A 14,974-nucleotide genomic window follows, 5' to 3' on the forward strand; every position below is an offset into this window, starting at 1 on the left:
CGTCATGGGGTCATACTCTACTCAGCAGCCGCTTATTGTCTTAGAACTTTATATTCCTAACTTGTCTTTGACAGAAGAGTTAAGCTTTTGGGTAGCCCTGCTACACAGGTCGTATTCACCTTTTTATTCTGAAATTTCAGAAAGCTCTTTTCCGTTAAGTATTACGGGGAAGCGTTTCGGATAAACCGTTAATTTAGAATATTCGGAATACAAAATAAGTATATACATAATATTCCAAATGTAAAACGATTTCACAAATTCTTAAATGGAGACCTTAGCTCCGAACATACGGATTGAATAAGTTAACGTGCTCAATCACTAATAACATTCTTACGCGAATCGGTTTACTAGTCGAGTTTCTGACGTTGAACGATGAATTTTTATTTGGATTAGGTTTCGTACGTTCATAGGTTTACGAAAGTGCACGATTCCTTGGTGTCAGAATATTAAAAAAATGTTCTAAAGAATTATGCAGTTCAGTACTTATCGGGTATTTGTAAACTGATTGCTTCCTATTTCTACTACTAATATTTTTCGAAAATTCGCAAAGAAACAACACAGTTAACGAATTTCAATTCGATTCGGGCACAAAATAGCTGCAATTGTCAAAAAAATGTTTCTGTCGAGCAAACCTCTTGTGATTGAATCATGCTCCTGTATGAAGCTCAGGCATTTGTGTATGATGGATGAAAAAAATTTACACTAACAGTTTGACAACTAAAAATTATTCAAAAATATGATGGCACTGAAAAAAATTTGTAATCAAAACTGATTCATATTTAAAATTAAAATAGATAACTGACCGCAGAACTGAAATATATTAGGCGTATGACCAAAAATTATAAGCAAAACTGTACCAAAACCAGAGGAGCCTGTAGTTAATTATACTCAAGGAAGTCATTAACTAGTGATACACATTTCTGGTTCGGAACTGGACCTAGAGTGCCAAATAAGTACTATTTTGATAATAGCTATTTTGCAATTATTAAATTGACAGTTTGGATTTTTTTATTTTTATATTTAACAAGTAAGGAAGGCTAAGTTCGGGTGTAACCGAACATTACATACTCAGTTGAGAGCTGTGGAGACAAAGTGAGGGAAAATCACCATGTTGTAAAAAGAACCTAGGGTAACCCTGGAATGTGTTTGTATGACATGTGTATCAAATGGAAGGTATTAAAGAGTATTTTAAGAGGAAGTGGACCATAGTTCTATAGATGGACGCCATTTAGGGATATCGCCATAAAGGTGGACCAGGCCTGACTCTAGAATTTGTTTGTACGATATGGGTATCAAATGAAATATGTTAATGATAATTTTAAAAGGGAGTGGGCCTAAGTTCTATAAGTGGACGCCTTTTCGAGATATCGCCATAAAGGTGGACCAGGGGTGACTCTAGAATTTATTTTGTACGATATGGGTATCAAATGAAAGGTATTAATGAGTATTTTAAAAGGGCGTGGGCCTAAGTTCTATAGATGGACGCCGTTTCGAGATATCGCCATAAAGGTGGACCAGGGGTGACTAGAATTTATTTTGTATGATATGGGTATCAAATGAAAGGTATTAATGAGTATTTTAAAAGGGCGTGGGCCTAAGTTCTATAGATGGACGCCGTTTCGAGATATCGCCATAAAGATGGAGCAAGGGTGACTCTAGAATTTGTTTGTACGATATGAGTATCAAATGAAAGGTGTTAATGAGTAATTTAAGAGGGCGTGGGCCTTAGTTCTATATGTGGACGCCTTTTCGAGATATCGCCATAAAGGTGGACCAGGGGTGACTCTAGAATTTGTTTGTACTATATGGGTATCAAATGAAAGGTGTTAATGAGTATTTTGAAAGGGAGTGGGCCTTAGTTTTATAGGTGGACGCCTTTTCGGAATATCGTTATAAAAGTGTACCAGGGTTGACTTTAGAATGCGTTTGTACAATATGGGTATCAAACGAAAGGTGTTAATGTGTATTTTAAAAGGGCATGGGCCTTAGTTCTATAGGTGGACGCCTTTTCGAGATATTGCCATAAAGGTGGACCAGGGGTGATTCTAGAATTTGTTTCTACGATATGGGTATCAAATGAAAGGTGTTAATGAGTATTTTAAAAGGGCATGGTCCTTAGTTCTATAGGTGGACGCCTTTTCGAAATATCGCCATAAAGGTGGACCAGGGGTGACTCTAGAATTTGTTTGTACTATATGGGTATCAAATGAAAGGTGTTAATGAGTATTTTGAAAGGGAGTGGGCCTTAGTTCTATAGGTGGACGCCTTTTCGGAATATCGTCATAAAAGTGGACCAGGGTTGACTCCAGAATGCGTTTGTACAATATGGGTATCAAACGAAAGGTGTTAATAAGTGTTTTAAAAGGGAATGGGCCTTAGTTCTATAGGTGGACGCCTTTTCGGAATATCGTTATAAAAGTGGACCAGGGGTGACTCTAGAATGCGTTTGTATAATATGGGTATCAAATGAAAGGTGTTAATGAGTATTTTAAAAGGGCGTGGGCCTTAGTTCTATAGGTGGACGCCTTTTCGAGATATCGCCATAAAGGTGGACCAGGGGTGACTCTAGAATTTGTTTGTATGATATGGGTATCAAATGAAAGGTGTTAATGAGTATTTTAAAAGGGCGTGCGCCTTAGTTCTATAGGTGAACGCCTTTTCGAAATATCGCCATAAAGGTGGACCAGGGGTGACTCTAGAATTTGTTTGTACGATATGGGTATCAAATGAAAGGTGTTAATGAGTATTTTAAAAAGGAGTGGTCCTTGGTTCTATATGTGGACGCCTTTTCGAGATATCGCCATAAACGTGGACCAGGGGTGACTCTAGAATTTGTTTGTACTATATGGGTATCAAATGAAAGGTGTTAATGAGTATTTTAAAAGGGCGTGGGCCTTAGTTCTATAGGTGGATGCCTTTTCGAGATATCGCCATAAACGTGGACCAGGGGTGACTCTAGAATTTGTTTGTACGATATGGGTATCAAATGAAAGGTGTTAATGAAAGATATCGACAAAAATGTGGACCAGGGTGACCCAGAACATCATCTGTCGGGTACCGCTAATTTATTTATATATGTAATACCACGAACAGTTATCCTTCCAAGATTCCAAGGGCTTTTGATTTCGCCCTGCAAAACTTTTTCATTTTCTTCACACCCATTTTACCAAGTTTTTTTCTAAAGTTATATTTTGCGTCAATAGACCAATAAAATTACCATGTTTCATCCCTTTTTTCGTATTTGGTATATAATTATGGCATTTTTTTTGCATTTTTCGTAATTTTCGATATCGAAAAAGTGGGCGTGATCATAGTCGGATTTCGGCCATTTTTTACACCAATACAAAGTGAGTTCAGATAAGTACGTCAACTGAGTTTAGTAAAGATATATCGATTTTTGCTCAAGTTATCGTGTTAACGGCCGAGCGGAAGGACAGACGGTCGACTGTGTATAAAAACTGGGCGTGGCTTCAACCGATTTCGCCCTTTTTCACAGAAAACAGTTATCGTCCTAGAATCTAAGCCTCTACCAAATTTCACAAGGATTGGTAAATTTTTGTTCGACTTATGGCATTAAAAATATCCTAGACAAATTAAATAAAAAAGGGCGGAGCCACGCCCATTTTGAAATTTTCTTTTATTTTTGTATTTTGTTGCACCATATCAATACTGGAGGTGAATGTTTACTTAATTTACTTATATACTGTAAAGATATTAACTTTTCTTGTAAAATTTGAATTAAAAAAAAAAAAAAAATTTTAAAAGTGGGCGTGGTCGTTCTCCGATTTTGCTAATTTTTATTAAACAGGCATATAGTAATAAGTGTAACGTTCCTGCCAAATTTCATCATGATATCTTCAACGACTGCCAAATTACAGCTTGCAAAACTTCTAAATTACCATCTTTTAAAAGTGGGCGGTGCCACGCCCATTGTCCAAAATTTTACTTGTTTTCTATTCTGCGTCATAAGTTAAAGTCACGTACCAAGTTTCATCGCTTTATCCGTATTTGGTAAGGAATTATCGCACTTTTTCGATTTTTCGAAATTTTCGATATTTTTCGAAATTTTCGATATCGAAAAAGTGGGCGTGGTTATTGTCCGATATCGTTAATTTTAAATAGCGATCTGAGATGAGCGCCCAGGAACCTACATACCAAATTTCATCAAGATACCTCAAAATTTACTCAAGTTATCGTGTTAACGGACAGACGGACGGACGGACGGACATGGCTCAATCGAATTTTTTTTCGATACTGATGATTTTGATATATGGAAGTCTATATCTATCTCGATTCCTTTATACCTGTACAACCAACCGTTATCCAATCAAAGTTAATATACTCTGTGAGCTCTGCTCAACTGAGTATAAAAATAGGCCACCAACAAAAATACTGCTACGATTACATATGAGTATGCCTTTTTTTAACACTATTCCACCAGTCCGGAACTATCGAAAAACGCGGTAATATCATAGTAGAAGCAATATGCAGAATTTCGCTCCGGATCGCGGCCAACGAAATATTAGCTGTAAAATTCTACACTAGTTCGTAACTATCCAAAAAGTGCCAATAAAGAACTAGTTCCAAAGTGGAAATTTTGTATATAGTTTCCGGCACAATTTCCGCCACCTAGGACATCGCAATGTTAAATTCGCCAGTTGAAAGCATGTAAGAGAGATAGATGGCGAACTGTTAGTGGTTCAGAATGTAGTAGAAGTGCACTAGTTCCGTGATTCTCTTACAGGGTAGTTTCTGTGATTTTGTTTTTTATTTCGGCATATTATTTTTCGTGGTTATTAGACATTTTTTGACTGAAAGTGGGGGAAACCATTAAGCAACCACGCCTATCTTTACTTGTTAAACATTTTATTAAATTCAGGTGGTATTTCAGCACCTCAGTAATCTCTGTTGCTAATATTTGTTAATTTAAACACAAATTTAAAACGCGCGAATGCCTCTAATTAAGCATTTCGAAAGTTATCAAACTCAATTTCTAATGCAATATTCGCGGATATCTTCACATTCACTTTTGGTATGATTATTGAAAACCAAATTTGGCTGATATATATAAAATATGTTACTAAAAAAACTGAGGCTATAGGTCAATATAATTTTTCCAAACTTTCAGAATTAAATTTATTGGCTCTTGTATGTTGACGATTTAACTATTTACGTAATATTTTAAGCAAACAATCTGTAACTTGAAATCAAATCTTCAACTTTTCTTGACCTCAAGCAATTAAAATTTTTTAAATTTATTTTTTTAAATACAAAAAAATTTCAGTGCAGATACAATTTTGTACATGTATTGTGATTTGCACTTCCATATAAAAAATGTTGAGCAGCACTGATTATAATATTTTGGAATGCATAATTATACGTTGTTCATTTTATTTAAAATAATTTATTCATAATACTAAAATTAATATTGATTACAATGACCAGTTTTATGCAAAATTTTATGTGAACTTTTAATGATATAAATGTTTGATATAACGTTGTAACCGCCAATTGGGTTATTAAACTTAGAACAGGTTACGGAATGCGCTATTAGCGATTTTCTCGAACTTTTCTGTCTGAAATAATTCATGCATTTGTTAAGTAAATTCCGTTGAGGTGCTTGGTCACATATGTTAAAACTAGTTTTTACAAATTTTCAAAAAGTCAAAAGTTATTCCTTGATGGTGCAACCAGAAATAGAGAACGTTGGGACCAAGTATGCAAATTATTTATTTCAAACTGTAATCATGTGCAAATCCTACGATGATAGACTCACAAAGTGGATAATTTTTTTCTCTCTTCTCTTTTCATAAACACATAAAGATCGAATTTTGAAATACACGAACCTCTTCGTTGTCTGTGTACTGACTTCAATAAGCACTGCAATAACATTCATACGTGTGACTCACTCCACGTAATAAAAAAATATCTACTGACTACCTTAAATACGCAATCATTTAGGTGGTTGGCTGGGAATCACGTCCTTTCCAACCACCCACACATCGCATCCCTACTTATAATGTGTTAAATATACGTCAGCTGCTCGAAGTCACGTCCATTCCGACAGCTCTAATAATCAATTCCCGTTGCTCAGCATCATAGTCTATCCCGATAACTGTTTTAATAATATATATACATATTTTATAATATAAATTTTGTTCACTCTGTATGCTTCTGTAAATTATCTGTAATCCGTAACTATATCACGAGTCAATGCAAAATTTGACTTTGACTTCAAAGCATTAAATTTCAGTTCTTTAGGTCGTAATTTGGCGAAAAAAAAAATATATATATGGCATGAAAAAGTTTGCTTTCCTATTTAGGAAACCGCTTGAACGATTAATTTTTACTTGAAAATGAAACAATTCAAATAAATATTTTTATTAAGTTTTAATATCAAAATAACTTATAAAAAAGTGGAAAATGATTTAGAAGTGTACATTTTTACTTTTTCTTTTATGTTCATAGGTACTATCCCTCAATAAACCGCAAATATAGTGTCCCATAATGTTTGCATTATATTGGCATTGATAACGTTGTTCGAAGAAGAACCCAAAAACTCTGTTTTATTTTTTGGTAAATTTAAATCTCTAATCAAATCATTAAAATCTTCAGTAGTGATGAAATGATGTTTTGGTTGTTCTGGTATCGGCAAAAATTCCTTATCGGCATTGCTTTTATAAGAACTAAGAGATGATCCACTTCTCTGCGATAATTTTTTCGGTGGCTCTGGTACTGGTCGTGTCAGATCGTGTGCGACTGGAGCAGAAGAAGATTCAAGATCAGGATATTCGATAGGTTTTACATTTTGACCTCTATGTCTTTTGCTCGGATTCACAATGCAAAAGTAGCAGTTTTTAACGTGGTATTTTGTACTCGCCAGATTCTTGGTGTTGCATATTTCATAGATCTTTTCTCACCTCGATACCAAACTAAACATAGAAAGAGAAATCAATATGTCTACTTTATTTAATTTACTATTTAAATAAAATTTGCTTACCTTCCAAAAATCTTTTACAATAACTACAAGCAACATGTGGAGCCCATGTCTTGTCCCGATTCCAAACAGGACAGCCAAAATATGCTTCGTAGGCTTCACAGAGAATGAGAGATGTATTTAATTCATATTTTATATATCGAACTTTAATAAATTGCCCACATTTATAGCAAAAAGCATCAGCTTCATATTTACACTTTCGCGACGATATTTTAGGTTGTTCTAGATTTGTACAATACACCTCTAGCGCCATGAGTATTGTTACTGTAACTATTACGAAAGCAAACTTTATACCGAAACATGTATTTTCTTTTCGCTTTTGTTTATAATAAAACAGAGAATCATGAAATAAACTTTAGGACAAAGAACAAAATTTTTTGTGTAGTCGTGTATTTAGTATGATTAATTGTTAATTTCGTAGACTAGTAAATAAATAAATAAAAATAATAACTTAAAAACAAGCACATGTTTTTAAGTGCTTCTTTGTATTTAATATGCCCTTTAAAACAAATTACATGGCTATATTTAATTGCTATTATACTATAGAATACAAAAACAAAATATTTGCTTAAAACGCTTTAAGATTCATGATTAATTGAAAGTTTATTGAATAAACGTGCTTTCTTTAAAATGTTAGGTTTATCATAGCGGGCATTTCCACGCGGGGAGAGCTTAACTGTTTATAAAATTAAAATGCTGTAGAGTTGTTAGAGCAATACAGCCGACCAACTGGATCGCGTACTTGAATGCTAGTTCTAAAATGATCTACTTAACCCGGTAGTTCCCATAACTTTTTTTGTCATGTATTTAGTTGGAAAGAAGCTGTCTTATAGATTTTGACCTCCTGAACACGAAAATGGTGTCCGTTTTTTGATTCACTGTTACGCTTTTCCGGGAAATCCGGAAAACTAGCGGTACCATATGGTAATCCTGGGTCGTCTGGGGTACAGGTTTTTGATGAAAGAAAACACTATTTTGGACATGTTTTTTAAAATTTTATTTCACAAATAATAGACGTTTTTATTAAACCGTAAATAAGGAAAGAATACGTTTATGAAAATATAATAGAAAGACATTTTCTGAACTAAAATATAGGTGGTTGAAATCATGGTTTGGTATGGTAACTTGCAAAACACTTCACACAAAGTCCTACGATGCATTTCATACATGCTGTTCGTCCATTAGCTTTGCATTTTTCACCGGAACAACGGCTACGATTCGATGGTACTACAATATGTACGCTCTGATTAAAACGGGGCATATGTTATCAGGGATTCCAGTACAATCATCTTCAGATACTCTTCGCCAGATATGTTTCCGCCTACAGGAGGCTCGATATAAAGAGTGGTTGATATATCTTGAATGTAACCAAGTATTTGTTGCTTGTTGTTGTAAAAAATTCTGCAGATTATATCAGATAAATTTACAAAAAGGCACAGAAAAGCCATTGATACGCGTAGAAATCTGTACCCTAGCATAGAAAAACCCATGAAATACGAAGAAAAAACCTGTACCCTAGCCGACCAACGGTTACCATATGGTAACGCCTTAAATAAAATGTCAAAAATAACTAGAAATAAAATAATTTCAGCAAAAAATTAACTTAAATATAATAAATTATTTCATTAGTTACCGACTATTATAGTTTTTATTTAAATGTTCTTAAAAATTATTACTATAATCGCGTACTTACAGACGTGCCATATTCAAAAACGGGAATTTTCAAACTTTTCTTTTTCTCACTTAAATTTGACGTACGATGGCTTCACTATTTGAACCCAGATTGGCAAAAGCTTTGTTTTTTGGAAAGTCACGGATATTCTGTATAAAATAGCGTTATTAATTTGTGGATTTGTTGTGCAGTTTAGATTTAATTCGTAGAAATATAGCGACACCTTTTGCGTTACCATATGGTAATCGTGGGTTATTTCGGGTTAAGCCACAGAATACCAAAATAAGAAATTTAAATTTTTTTAGACTCGCTTGGTACTAGTGCTCTTCTCTAGCATGTACTGTTATTAAAACAAATATATTAAAAATATTTAGAGTGAAAAGAGAGAAACAGACAGCTTATGCGGCTTAAAGCTACAGCTCGAAGCATGACCTTTGTTCCTTCTTTATTTCGTGTGTTTATTTATTTATTTTGTTGTTCTTTAACTTTCCTCCTTAACACGCAATAGTGCATGCTTAAGCCCCCAATAATGCCATTATGCGTGCAGTTACAAACACAATTGCCAGATTCAAGTTTGCGTAGAGTAATTTAATTTGTTTTTAATTCAAATTCGTGTTGTCGTGGCTTTTTGAAGTTTTTGTATTTATAACATAATTCCTTACTTACAATTAACATGTCCAAAACTGGCGTGACTTTGGTTAAGATAAGCGGTAAGCAAGGCTAATCGCCTAACAAACAATGCGACAATAGGCTGAGGCTGACTTTCAAAATAGGGTAAAGTCGCTGGTAGGCGCATAAGCTAATACTTCATGCCATATTGTACACTGCTGCTCACATAAATAGCATATTTTGGTTTCTTACAAAATTCAAAAAGTGAAATGAAAAGATATAGAAAATGAAGGGTGGTGATGATATTATTAATTTTAAAATGGTCAAGGGCTTCTATCAATGGTTCGATGGCGATATTTCAACCTTAAGTACTAAGCTGCAAAATTAAGCCTGCGTTAAGAAATTCTTCTTGTACGGGTCCAAAACTGACTCTGGATCAGGATATGGAGCATATGTTAAAGACAATAATGACAAGTTTCAACCCCACGACTGTGCTTGGGTTCTCCAAAAGGCATTCTCGGACCCGCAGCAACTTCTAACACAACTTCATCGACCATCCGAAACTTGCTGACAATTCCAATCTGTCCAGAGCTTCGTGCTGGCATCAATTTCAGAGAGTCTTGCTAAGTGTCTGCCCTCATTGAGAAGCCCGGACTGCAGACAACTGGTGATTAATGATAGTAGGTATATGACAACCCAGTCTGTTCTTACGAGCACAAAACGTCTACTGAGAATTCTCTATACGTCTACTCTGATTTCGCCATCAGGTATAATGCTTCTGGGATATATTTGAGGCGATAAAAGTAACCGTGACCACAATTGGTACTTAAATTATAACCGTAAAACGAATCGTAATTTTAATCATAACTTTTCTCGTGACCATAACTAATAATCATAACCGTGTCCATAACTGTATCCTAACTGTAACGGTAGCAATAACCGTAATCGTAACTATAAATGCAACCCTGACAATGAACGAAACTTTAACTGTGACCATAACCACAATGAAAACCGTAAACGTAACAATAACCGCAGTCTTAAGCATAACCTTAACCGTGGCAGTGACTGAAAACGTTATCAAAACCTTTGCTGTGACCGAAACCATAATGAAAATAATAACCGGTGTCGTGACCTGTACCCGTAATCATTTCGTAACGCCGACCGCAATAGTGATTGGAGACGTAACCAGAAAGCTTTACTGTGACCACAATCATATTGTAACGAATTTAGGGAAACTCCGCTTATTTTACACTTTCTGCAAACGTTCGAATTGCTAAATTGTCGAATAAATAACTCCAATATTCAGTAATGCAAAATGGTCTTTATTATATTACTTTGGCAGTGGTACAATTATACTTCACAATTATACTTCACTTCGCAACTGATACCGTGTTTAAATCAAACTGATTTTGGCTACTCAGCTTGCTCTACTTTTATACTCTCTGCTGCCTTGTCCGCATATTTCTCCAAATGTCTAGACGCTTCACTACTTCGGCTGATGGTGAGTATCTCTCTGTTGCCTTGTATATATGTAATTAAATGATGACTAATGTGTTTATGTAGCTTCCTTTAATGTTTTTGTTGTTGTGCATTTATTTAGTGATGTGAAAATTCGCCACAATATCAAAATTCTGTGCGTTACCATAAACTAAGTAATCGTGACCGTGATTGAAACGGTAATCATACCGTTATCGTAAACCTGTCAGTAATCGAAGCCATAATCAAAAACCTTAGTTGTAACCTTAATCGTGAACGTAATGTTAACGTTACCATAACCATGACCAAAACCGTAACCAAAACTGTGACCACTCCTACAACCATAACTGACTGTAACTAAATCCTACCTAAAACCCTAAACAAAGTAATGAATGTAACTCTAGCCGTAATCATGCGACTATTCATTACCGTTTCCTTATATGTAACAGTAGCCTTAACTGATGCCGTCAACATCAACTACAGGAGTCGCAGCCCTAACTGATAAGCGAAATTGTCACTACAGCCCTAACTTTACTGTAATCATGTCCGTAATCAAAAAACGACTTAATGGTAGAGCTCCACATTTTCGACTTCGTTTTCATCCTCTCCTCTGTTTACAGCAATTTCTTCGTTGTCATTTGCTCTTCAACACTATCACATCATAATAAGTATCATAACTGATTTTACTTTTTTCCTTCTTATTTTCTTGTTTTTGTTCTTCCTCTTATTGTCTTTGATTTTCGGTTCCTTTTTTTCCTTGACACTTTCATTTTGTGTGTGCCTAATACTCATAGTTTTTTGTTTTTCCTGATTTGGTTTATGTTCACTCTCCCAGTCATTCACTGGGTTCTAGATCCGTTCATATTGTGGCGAATATTAGCATCACTATGATGTTAGTAAATAATCACAACAACAAAAAAGAGCAAGTAGCCACACTTGTGTACATGTACACAATAAAGCATGCATCCACACTGATGTACAAGGCAAAGAAGAGTATTCCAAACCCATAACCAGCAGCTCGAAGCGATGAGATACATGTATATATGTAGCCGACAGCTAAGAGCAGAAGTTGTTACTCACATATACACATGCATATAGCAAGAAGAAAAACCTACACTACAGATATACTTTATATAGCTAAATAAGCAAGCATGAGATACAACTGTTCTAGAAGGCATGTTCATGTAACGTCTAGTCCTTAGGAGAAGAAGGCAAACGAGGGAACTGAGAGTATAAAAACAGCGCAAGCTGAGGGATCAGTATTCATTTGGATTTAAACACGCTATTAGCGAAGTATAATCGTGAAGTACTACTCCCAAAGTAGTCCAAAAAACGACAATTTTGCAATACTGTATATAGGAGTTATTATTCGACAGTTCAGCGATTCGAACGTTAGCAGGAGGTGCATAAATATCAGAGATTTCCAAAAAAATTCGTTACAATATCAATTCCGCGATACGTGAACAAAGATATTTTACATCAATATTAACTGTGTGCTATTTACGTACACGCTACTGTAGCTAAGCCAACATAGAATATCAAGGCAAAAAAAAAAAAATTTTGCTGCTAACCACCTTTTCAGGTTTTTGGGTGGTGTTTTGGTCTGCTGAGCTTGGTGTTACCTTCAATTCGATATATGATTATATGACTACGATTGCTGTGGACTGCTTTTGTGCATAAGTAGCCATTGGTTTTCTTGCAATGCCTTATTTATAAGCTTTGTTTTTTTATATTTGGTATTTTTATTTTGTTTTGGTATTTTTTGTGTTATACAAACCGCAAATCGTACTTGCGGCTCAATCAATTATGACAACTGACACACATTTTATGCTACAATAGTTTGGTGGCGTTTTCCTACACCCTCCCCACTTGTTATATAATTTTCTTTTACGCCCATTTTCATGGGCCCTTTTCAACACCTTTGTGTGGCGCTCGCAGCAACAGTTTGCCTCGTCACAATAAGGCGCCTGCATATTCAAATGAGTACCAACAAGTACAAATGAGTTTACATGCAAATTACAAAATAAAATTAAGCGAAATAAAAATTGCAAAATAAACAAAGTTCAAAAATATTAGTGCATAAGTCAATAGAGCGGTCTTAATTTGAATTTTGTGTCAAATGTCTACGAAGGCATTTGTTTATAGGCCAGTGTGGTATAAGTAAAGTTGGGTTAGGTTGTTGTTTTATCATCAACAATAAAATATTTAACATATTTAAGCTGAAATCTTTGGAAGTTCATTCTGGTATTTCAAAATTAACAAACGTGTGAGAGTAAGAGCCATACTCTTTACTTAGGCAGAGAGGGTTAGGTTAGGTTAGGTTGAACAGGCCGGTCCATGAGGGCCTCAAATAGACTGAATGAGTCCGTAGTGTTATCAGAAGTTTATTTTACGACCAAGTACAGAAACCCAATCAAAAATTAGTACCTATGTTATAAAATAACTCCGTCCTCTTGGCAAATACTAGAGGCTTTCTTGGACTTGGGCAGAAAGGACCCAGTCCTAGAGCCGTGAGACAGAGCAGCCGCTAAAAGCAATTAAGGCAATAATATCGCACAGCACAGCGTCTAAAAGTGTGTTAGAGTGTAAGCAATTCCTGGAAATAAACGGGACGGGAAAGGCATACATCTATATTGGGTCCCAGGGCATATGGGAATAGATGGGAATGAAAAAGCGGATGAACTAGCTAAAAACGGCGCATCCCTTGATGCGTGCTCGGTAGACGTCTCAATTATATTGGTGTGCTTGTTGTTGTTTTTGTAGCGATAATGACATTCCCCGAAGGCATTGGGGAGTATTATTGATGTTGATGGTCCGTTGCTGAATGCAGATCCGGTACCTTCCGGTAGCAAACACCATAAAGGTACTAGCCCGAACATCTCGGGAACGATTTGGTATGACCACATGCCTTCTGGGCCAGATCGCCCCCCACCCCATAGATCCATCAGGAGTTCGGGGTTGCCAGAGCCTCGACTGCTAATAAACCAGGATTCGCCACGGGTAGGTGAGGTTGACAATTGGTTTGGAGAAGCTATATATTGCGCTGGCAATCCCTTGAGAGGGTTGCGCTACACAACGCCTTGAATCAATTTTGTATTTTAGTCGCCTCTTACGACAGGCATACCTGCCGCGGGTATATTCTAGGCCCCTAACCCGCTGGGACAAACGTTTTGTGCTCGCGCCCTGCGCTTGCCAGGCTAAGACTCCAGCTATTAGGAGTGATACAGCTGTCAGATCAAGAAGCATCAAGTGGCATAAGTCCTAGGCAGATAGGGACATGATATTAACTTTGAAAAATTTAATTCGCACCTTTTATGAGCTTCACGCTACTCTTATTTCCACGCTAAAATACGAATTCGTTTTCATTGCAAAAAAAAAAAACAAAAAAAAAAAATCAAAAATTAAGTTGGTCTAGGTGTTGACTTAATTTCATTACTTTTGCCATCTAAAAAAGTTAACGAAAAAATTAAAATACTCCATAAAACATAAAAACAATAAACACATACATATGTAGAAAACAAACAATTTCTTTAAGTTTATTACTTCAATTGTTTTTTATTTGTGTTTTTATAGCAAAACGAAATTCAATGTCACACCAACCAAAAAATATTTGTAACTGTGTCATTTGTGTTTGCGCTCTTAATCAGGCTTAAATGGCGGCAAACGATTAAACACATGAAATGCCAAATTCGTTGTATAGTACACAGTAAAAAATTTGCGTGCTAATTTGATTTTTTACCAGCGGCCTTATTCTGAAAGTTTTCAGCAAATTTGGAAACGGAGTTTTATGTAAGCATAAACCGTGAACAATTCATGGAACTGCGATACTTGTTAACAATCGATTAATCGGCTAATCGAGTATTCGACTTTTGCATTGATTGCAAAACGGCTAGTTGGTATTCGATTTCAACATGGCATGCAACTGACTAAGCCAAAGCGCAGGACAACCACACAGAAAATGCTTCACTGTTTCTATCTCCTCTTCGTCTTTGCAGCTTCTGCAGTAATCATTATAGGGATCACCCAGCCGTTGCGCATGTCTCCCAATTACTATATGGCCAATTGTACCCGATAAATAGGTGTCCCAGTATCTCATAATTTTTGGCACAGTAAATTCAAAAAAGGGTATTGATAAATGAAAAACTATGTTTTTGTTGTTTTCCCATTTTGTGTGTTTTTTCGATTTGGATGTTTTCTTATTTTGGTGTTTTTTTTTAACA

General features: G+C 35.6%; 1 protein-coding gene and 1 long non-coding RNA gene across 5 annotated transcripts in view; one reads left to right on the plus strand and one right to left on the minus strand.

The window, feature by feature from the left end:
- The window catches only part of Nep2 (Neprilysin 2), a 171,457-nt gene that overhangs the window by 27,121 nt on the left and 129,362 nt on the right, over positions 1-14,974 (plus strand). The gene's annotated exons all lie outside the window — the stretch shown is intronic.
- Positions 6,372-7,243, minus strand: LOC137241596 (uncharacterized). Its single transcript, XR_010950016.1, has 2 exons — positions 7,001-7,243; positions 6,372-6,932 (listed from the first exon to the last, which is right to left on the minus strand). It is a non-coding gene; the product is annotated as an uncharacterized lncRNA (long non-coding RNA).

Source organism: Eurosta solidaginis, chromosome 1 (assembly GCF_040869045.1).
Source record: "Eurosta solidaginis isolate ZX-2024a chromosome 1, ASM4086904v1, whole genome shotgun sequence".
In the NCBI taxonomy this organism is placed as follows: Eukaryota; Metazoa; Arthropoda; class Insecta; order Diptera; family Tephritidae; genus Eurosta; species Eurosta solidaginis.